This window comes from Suncus etruscus, chromosome 7 (genome assembly GCF_024139225.1).
Source record: "Suncus etruscus isolate mSunEtr1 chromosome 7, mSunEtr1.pri.cur, whole genome shotgun sequence".
In the NCBI taxonomy this organism is placed as follows: domain Eukaryota; kingdom Metazoa; phylum Chordata; class Mammalia; order Eulipotyphla; family Soricidae; genus Suncus; species Suncus etruscus.
This window is the reverse complement of record NC_064854.1, coordinates 97,738,449-97,747,225: the sequence shown is the minus strand read 5'-3', so window position 1 is coordinate 97,747,225 and position 8,777 is coordinate 97,738,449.

Here is an 8,777-nt window from a genome sequence, read left to right as displayed (position 1 = left end):
TCCCTGCCTGCCAGGAGCTATTTGAGCAGACAGCCAGGAGTAACCCCTGAGCATCGCCGGGTGTGGCCCAAAAACTATATATATAAAGTGTTAAATTCAATGTTTAAAACCTGGGGGGCTGGGGCCGGTGAGGTGGCGCTAGAGGTAAGGTGTCTGCCTTGCAAGCGCTAGCCAAGGAAGGACTGTGGTTCGATTCCCCGGTGTCCCACATGGTTCCCCCAAGCCACGGGCGATTTCTGAGTGCTTAGCCAGGAGTAACCCCTGAGCATCAAACGGGTGTGACCGAAAAAAGAAAAAAAAAACAAACCTGGGGCCGGAGAGATAGCATGGAGGTAAGGCGTTTGCCTTTCATGCAAGTCATTAGTTCAAATCCCAACATTCCATATGGTCCTCCGAGCCTACCAGGAGCAATTTCTGAGCATGGAACAGGAGTAATCCTGAGTGCTGCCGAGTGTGACCCAAAAAACAAAAAACAAACAATCAAAAACTGAATAAACTTGGGGCCAGGAGATAGCTCCCAAGGGCTGGGATATATGCATGCAGGAGACACGGGTTGGATCCCAGAGCAGAACTAGGAGTAGCTTTCACATTCCCTGCCCAGTGCTCCCAACCCATATTCAGCACTGTAGGGTGTGTCTTCAAAATAAAACAGATCAACAAAACTGAACAAATCTGTGTTTCCTGTCTCCATTATAAAGACAAAATACACTCCATAATTCAGGAGTCCTCCTCATGACCTATTTCGGATGTTCCCATACCCTTCTCCATCCCCAAGCTAACTAGAATCCTGACTTCCAGCATTGTAAATGGATATTTTCTGTTTGGTTGCTTACATTCATGGAGTCATCTTTCATGCTTGACTGGCTCTGTCTTTTCTAGGGTCTTACTCAACCTCACAAGCATGACTCAAGATACCAATTTAATTGTTACTTTGATTTTTTGCTTGTTTGTTTTTGAGTCATACCCTGCAGTGCTCAGGAATTACTCCTGGCATGGCACCACATGGTGCAGGGAGATTGATCCCCATAGTTCCATAGGGAACCAGGCAGTGGCACAGATTGAACATGGGGCTGCCACATGCAAAATGTATGCTCGCCCTTGGAGCCAACTCCCCATTCCCAAACACAGTAATTTTAATGTTTTTTTCTAGGTTCATTTCTGAACCTCATCTCTAGTGCTCAGAGGTTACTCCTAGCTCTGTGTTCTGGTGTCACTCCTGGTGGTGCTCTGGGGACTCTGTGGTGGTGAGGATTAAAGCCAGGTTTCCTAAATGCAAAGCATGAACTCAGTTTAGTGTAACAACCCTCCAATTCTGATTTTAATACACATTTTTGTGATGACTGAACCTTGAATTAAAAGAATTTACTAAAACTAAATTTTGTAATAATTTTTGTAATTGTTATTAACTTGGGGGCCATTACCAGTGGTGCTTAAGGATTACTCCCAGCTCATTGATCAGAAGGTATGACTGACAGAACGAGTGGTGTCAGGGAGACAGGATGGAACCTGGGCCTTCTGCACACAGAGCACTCCAGCTCTTTGAGCTCCATTCAGCCCTTCATTCATTGTCCCATTCTGTCAGTTCTCCACTCCCTTTTTACTGCTACTGCTGCTGTGAGACCAGGAGTGGCACTTGCTTGGCAGTGGTGCTCATACATGTTTAGTTGTGAGGCTCCCCAAGCTCATGCACAAGACTGCAGGGATCTCCTATGTTTGCACTCCTCCAGTGGTGGTGCTTACACGTTCAGAGGCTCATCAGTGATGGTGATGGTGGATGGCTCGGCTTTTAGCAGAGGCTCAGCATTGATGATGGATGATTGTGATGCTCATAGATGCTCATTATGGTGCCTGCACATGTGATCACCATAGGTCATACTTTTTGGCTTTGGTGCTCATATATATATTGGTTTTGAGGCCACACACAGAGGTGGTCAGGGCTTTCTCCTGCACTCAGAGGTCATTCCTGGTGGTGCTTGGGAGACCATATGGGATACCAGGAATCAAACCTGAGTCAGCCATTCGGAAGGCAAATGCCCTACCTGCTGTGCTATTACTCCAGCCCCACTCACACATCTTTTATCTGTGATGCTTCCTGAACGTTATGTACCTTTTGGCACCCTGGCAGCTGGAAATCACTGGAAGTGCTGGGGATCACACACAGCAGAGCTACCAGGTGTCAGTAGAGATGCTAGGACTCCGCGTCATACATGTGAGACCCTGGAGATTTAAACTTATGATCTTGCATTTGCAAGGCAACCCCTTTAAGTCCCTTCCAGCTTTGACTTTTTTTTTTTTTTTTTTTTTTTTGCCTTTGGGCCACACCTGGCTGTGGTCAAGGGCTACTACTGGCTCTGACTCAGAAATCACTCTTGGCAGGCTCAGAGGACCATACAGGATGTATGGTATTGAACCTAGGATGGCTGCATGCAAAGCAAATGCCCTACCTGTTGTGCTATCGCTCTGGTCCCAAGCTTTCAATTTTGTTTATTCTGGGGGTTACACCTGGCAGTGCTCAGGAGGATGTTTAGTAGAAGTTTCTCTTGGTTTGAGATTAAACCCAAGTGTCTTCATATCACACATGCACTTAGCTTGCTGAACTGTCTCTCTCCAGCAACTCTAAACTTATTTTGTTTTAATTCAATTTATTTTACTTTATTTGGGGTTGTGGGCCACAGCTGACAGTGCTCTGGGAATAATTCTATGCTCAGGGGTCATTTTTGTTGGTATAGGCCCAGTGGTGCTCAGAGGTTACTCCTGGCTCTAGACTCAGAAATCATTCCTGGCAGGCTCAGGGATTGAACCCGGTAGACAGCATGCAAGACAAATGCCCTCCCCTCCGTGCTATAGTTCCGGCTCCCTCTGGGCCAACTTTAATTTTGTTATTGTTGTTTGGTGAAGCGGTATAGATTGAATTGAATCCACAGACCCCAAGGAGGAAAGGGGAATCCCATACCTCCTATCTCAGGAGGATAGGAGATGCTGGTCTGGTTGTAGTTCCCCACAATAAGTAATCCACACAGATGTGAAGGTTATAGCAGGCAAGAAAAACTCATACCACTGGCTGTTCACCCACAGCCAGTCAGCTCCACCACTCGGAACCACAAGCCTAGAAGGCAGCTCTCTTCCTCAGCATTCCTGCCTCCCTTTCATTGATATCCAAACAAGAGGAGGGGTAAAAGCAGGCTGTGAGAACACAGATACAAATGGGAACTATTTCAAAGACCTCTACTTGCCTCACAGTTTGGCTTGGTTTAGGGGTCACACCCAACAGTGCTTCAGGACTACTCCTGGCTCTGTGGTCAGCTATCACACTTGACAAGGATCGGTGCCAAATGGATACTAGGGATCAAACTTGGTTGGCTACATCTGAAGCAAGTATCCTATTCGCCATACTATCTCTCTAACCCCTAAACATTTATGGTTTAAATGAACAGTCATTGCATCTCACCAAACCAAAGTGCTCAAGACCCTTAACCACTGTCATGTCATTTCTAGTTCACCTCTTTTTCTCCCCTCCTCCCACTTGGTAATCATTTCATAATCCTAGTCCAAAGGTTTGTCCTTCTTTGACACCATCTATTCTCTTGTTTGCTTGTTTTTTTCTCTCTGTATATTACAGATAAGCTATACTATGATCAGCCTCTTTCCTCTGGCTTATTTTGCTAACAAGATACCCTACAGTTCCAAACATATTGTATTGAATGATCTGATTTCATCTTTTCCTACAGCTACATAGTATTCCATTAGATAGTATTACCTTCATCTGTCGTTGGGCATATGAATTGTTTCCATATCCTGGCTATTGTACTGAGTGTTGAATGAATATAGATGTACACATATCTTTTCTTTTTTTTTTTTTTTTTTTTTTTTTTTTTTTTTTTTTTTGGTTTTTGGGCCACACCCGTTTGACGCTCAGGGGTTACTCCTGGCTATGTGCTCAGAAATCGCCCCTGGCTTGGGTGGACCATATGGGACGCCGGGGGATCGAACCGCGGTCCTTCCTTGGCTAGCGCTTGCAAGGCAGACACCTTACCTCCAGCGCCACCTACCCGGCCCCGTACACATATCTTTTCAATATAGGAATTTTTTTTTAAATAAATGAGGCTGGAGTGATAGCACAGTAGTGGGGGCATTTGCCTTGCATGCGGCCAACCCGGAACTGATCCAGATTTGATCCCTGGCAGCCCATATGATCCCTGAGCCTGCCAGAAACAATTTCAGAGTGCAGAGCCAGGAGTAACCCTTGAGCACCGCTGGGTGTGACCCAAAACCCTAAAAATAAATAAATAAATAAATAAATAAATAAATAAATAAATAAATAAATAAAGGCCTCACACTTTTTGGAGAAGTCTCAAACTGTTTTTTTTGTTTGTTTGTTTTTTGTTTTTTGGGTCACACCCGGCAGTGCTCAGGGGTTATTCCTGGCTCCAGGCTCAGAAATTGCTCCTGGCAGGCACGGGGGACCATATGGGACGCCGGGATTCGAACCAATGACCTCCTGCATGAAAGGCAAACGCCTTACCTCCATGCTATCTCTCCGGCCCCTCAAACTGTTTTTTATAGAAGCTGAACCAGACATTTCTACCAACAATGAATGAGGATTCCTTTGAGGAAATTGAAGTTTTTCATGACAGTTTCTAGGAAATTTTCTCAAAAGATAGTTCATGAGTACCTTCTGCTCTTTCTCTGTCCCTTAGAAACCGTTTGTGGTACTGTAGTGCTTTCTTAGAGGTCAAGGACACACGCTAGGGATTGAAGAGCCAACTGCTCACCAGCTGAAATTGACTGAGGAGATGCCAAAGTCTCTGTGAGATCTCCCTACCTTTATAGGCAAAGACACCAACTTCTTCCTTATACATAAAATCCATTTCTGTGGCAACAGTGACAACCACAAATTAGGTGACTTAAAGCAATGCACCCTTGTTATCTCAGTTCTGGAAGCTATATGTTGAACGTGACTACTGCTGGCATCTAATCAAGCATACAGAGCTCTGCTCCTTGCAGAGAAATTTAATAAAGATTACACCTGTCACCTATCCCAGTTTCTGGTGGTTGCCAGTAGTCTTTAGATTGTGGCCATGTCCCTGCAGTCTCAGCCTCCATTTTTCCCTTTGCCTTTATCTCCCTCTGGCCACATGATAAGGATATGTATAATTGTACCTAGGATGAGTTCAGTCATAAAATTTAGAATATTTTCTTCATCTTATGATTTTCTATTTATTTTATTTTTTTGGGGGGTCACACCTGGAGGCGCTTAGGGGTTACTCCTGGCTCTGCACTCAGAAATCTCTCCTGGCAGGCACGGGGAACCATATGGGATGCCAGGATTTGGATCATCTGTGTGCAAGGCAAATACCCTACTGCCGTGCTATCTCTCCGGCCCCAGGTTGTCAATTTAATCTTCTATAAAGACTACCACCAGGGCCCGGAGAGATAGCACAGCGGCGTTTGCCTTGCAAACAGCCAATCCTGGACCAAAGGTGGTTGGTTCGAATCCCGGTGTCCCATATGGTCCCCCGTGCCTGCCAGGAGCTATTTCTGAGCAGGCAGCCAGGAGTAACCCCTGAGCACCGCCGGGTGTGGCCCAAAAAACCAAAAAAAAAAAAAAAAAAAAAAAAAGACTACCACCAAATAAGGTGATATTTATAGATTTCAGGAATCAGGACTTGATATTACTGAGAACCTTGTCCACTCTAGTCCACACCATTATTTATGTCCCTCTGAGCACTGAGACTAATGGAGAACATAAAGATTCCTTTATGTTTCTTTATTCCTTTATTCCCTTCTTGGTATCATTAGTTGGTAAAAAAAAAAAAAAAAAAAAACTCGATGAAAATGACCTCAATGATCAGTTGGTATACAATAATAAACAAGTAACTTCAAAAAAAATTTTTGTTTTTGGGTCACACCAGGCAGCACTCAGTGGTTACTCCTGGCTCTATGCTCAGAAATCGCCCCTGGCAGGCACAGGAGATCATATGGGATGCTGTGATTTGAACCACTGTCTTTCTGCATGAAAGGCAAATGCCTTACCTCCATGCTATCTCTCTGGCCCTGAAACTTCAAATTTATCATGGAATCCTATTGTAATAAAAAATGAAGTCCAAGAGAGTTCAAGTGGAAAAGCAAGTGTCTAGCATGTACAAGGTCATGAATTCAATCCTCAGCACTGCATGGTACTTTCAAACAATCCAGTGTGGCTCTTGTAACCCTAGTACCACTGGATGATCCAAGTGGTTCCAAGCACCACTGAGGCCCACAAACATATCTGGATCAGACACCATCTATGTATGACACCAGGGTCTCCTAAGCACTATTGCCTGTCCCAGCTCTATTGGTCACTGGGAAGGACTCAAGGTACCAAGCACTTTGATGGGTGTTATGCCTATTATTAAATAATTTTGGGGCCGGAGAGATGGCACAGCGGCGTTTGCCTTGCAAGCAGCTGACCCAGGACCTAAAGTGGTTGGTTTGAATCCCGGTGTCTCATATGGTCCCCGTGCCTGCCAGGAGCTATTTCTGAGCAGATAGCCAGGAGTAACCTCTGAGCACTGCCGGGTGTGGCCTAAACACCCCTCCCCCCAAAAAAAAAGAATTTGGGGGAGATGGAGATATATAGAGAGATATAAAGTTCAAGTATTTTTTTTTGTTTGGTTTTTTGGTTTTTGGGTCACACCTGGCAGCACTCAGGGGCTACTCCTGGCTCTACGCTCAGAAATTACCCCCAGCAGGCTCGGGGGCCATATGGGATGCCAGGATTCAAACCATTGTCCTTCTGCATGCAAGGCAAACACCTTACCTCCATGCTATCTCTCCGGCCCCATTCAAACACTTTTCATGCAGAAGGCTTGAATCTCAATCCTGCACTGTTCCCTAGCATGGTCTCCCAGTACCACTTGTACCATTGCCTTTGAACGGTGAGATAGAGGAGCCCCTGAGCACCATTGTATATGGTCCTACGAGTCCCAATAAGGAGCTAGAGAGATAGTACAGCAGATAAGGCAGTTGACTTGTATGGGCTGGCTCCAGTTTGATCCCATATTACATTGATAGACCAAGGTTTGATCCCCAGCATCCCACCGACATCCCATATGGTCTCCTAAGATTGCCAGGAGTGATTTCTGAGCACAGAGCTGGGAGCAATCCCTGAGCATCACTGGATGTAACCCAACCTCCCCTCCACCCCCAATGCTAACCATTGAGGCTTGGGAGACAGCTTAAAAGAGTTAGTGTGCAGGCTTTGTATATGGAAAGGTTTGATTCCCTGAACACTGTTGTAGTCCCTGAGTACCATTGGTATGGCCTAAAAATCAACCAACCAATCAAAGAATATGATCAACTGAGTCTTTATTTAGTATGTTGACTCTTTTTTGCTGGTGTAATTTTTTTTTTTTTGGTGTGGTATTTGGGCCACACCCTGTGACGCTCAGGGGTTACTCCTGGCTATACACTCAGAAGTTGCTCCTGGCTTGGGGGGCCATATGGGATGCCGGGGGATCGAACCGCGGTCCGTCCTAGGCTAGCACTGTCAAGGCAGACACCTTACCTCTAGCGCCACCGTGCCGGCCCCTGGTGTAATCTTTTAAAAACATAATAAATTGGGGCTGGAGCAATAGCACAGCTGTAGGGCATTTGCCTTGCATGCGGCTGACCTGGGATAGACCCTGGTTTGATCCCTGGCATTTTATATGGTCCCCCAAGCCTGCCAGGGGTGATTTTTATTTTTTGTATTTGGGTCACACTCGACAGCGCTCAGTGGTTACTCCTGGCTCTATGCTCAGAAATCGCTCCTGGCAGGCTCAGGGGACCATATGGGATGACAGGATTCGAACCACCGTTCTTTTGCATGTAAGGCAAACGTCCTACCTCCATGCTATCTCTCCGGACTCCAGGGGTGATTTCTGAGTGCAGAGCCAGGAGTAACCTGCTAGGTTTGGCTCTCCCCCCCAAAAAAAAAAAAAAACCAAAATCAAAATAAATTGGGGACAGAGTGATAACAGGTAGAGGGCTTGCCTTGCACGTTACTAACCTAGATTCAGTCCCCAGCATCCCATATGGTCCCCTGAACTCCACTAGGAACATATTCCTGAGTGTAGAGATGAGAAAAGTAATCCCTAATCCCTCATGGGTGTGTCCCAAAACCCAAAAACAAACAAACAAAACACAAAATCCACAATAAAGTGAAGCACAATAAAATGAAGTGTGTCTGTATTTGGACTGTATTTCTTCAGGGTTGCCTCATTGCCACATGGACACAGTCCCACCTTCAGGCCTCAGTTTGAGTCTTGTTTCTATCATACCATTTATGTGTATATGGATTGTTGGAAGCTCATTTTCCTTATTTGCAAATGAAGTTAATGATCTATCTTATTGGAGAAACATTAACTGAAAGCAAAACCTCTCAGCACAGAAAATCCCACAAAGATAGTAGAGAAAGAAAACACTTTAATTATGGTACATACATCACCCCAGAGCATCATATTGATAAAAGACAGTACACAAAGACTCTGCAAAGCCAGAAGGGATTCTCATGGCCTTTAACAGCCAAGTGGTATGCACTATTACAAAGATATTTTCAGAGAACTAACTAGTAAGAGGATTAGCCGCATCATTATCCTGCCTAATGCTGTGTTAGTTCATTTACCTTAAAAAAAAAACTGGATGCACTTTCACAACATTAAAAGGATGCACTTCCAAGGATTTCACAGAAATAGAAATCTAGGGGCTGGAGAGATAGCACAGCAGTTGGGTGTTTGCCTTGCATGCAGAAGGACAGT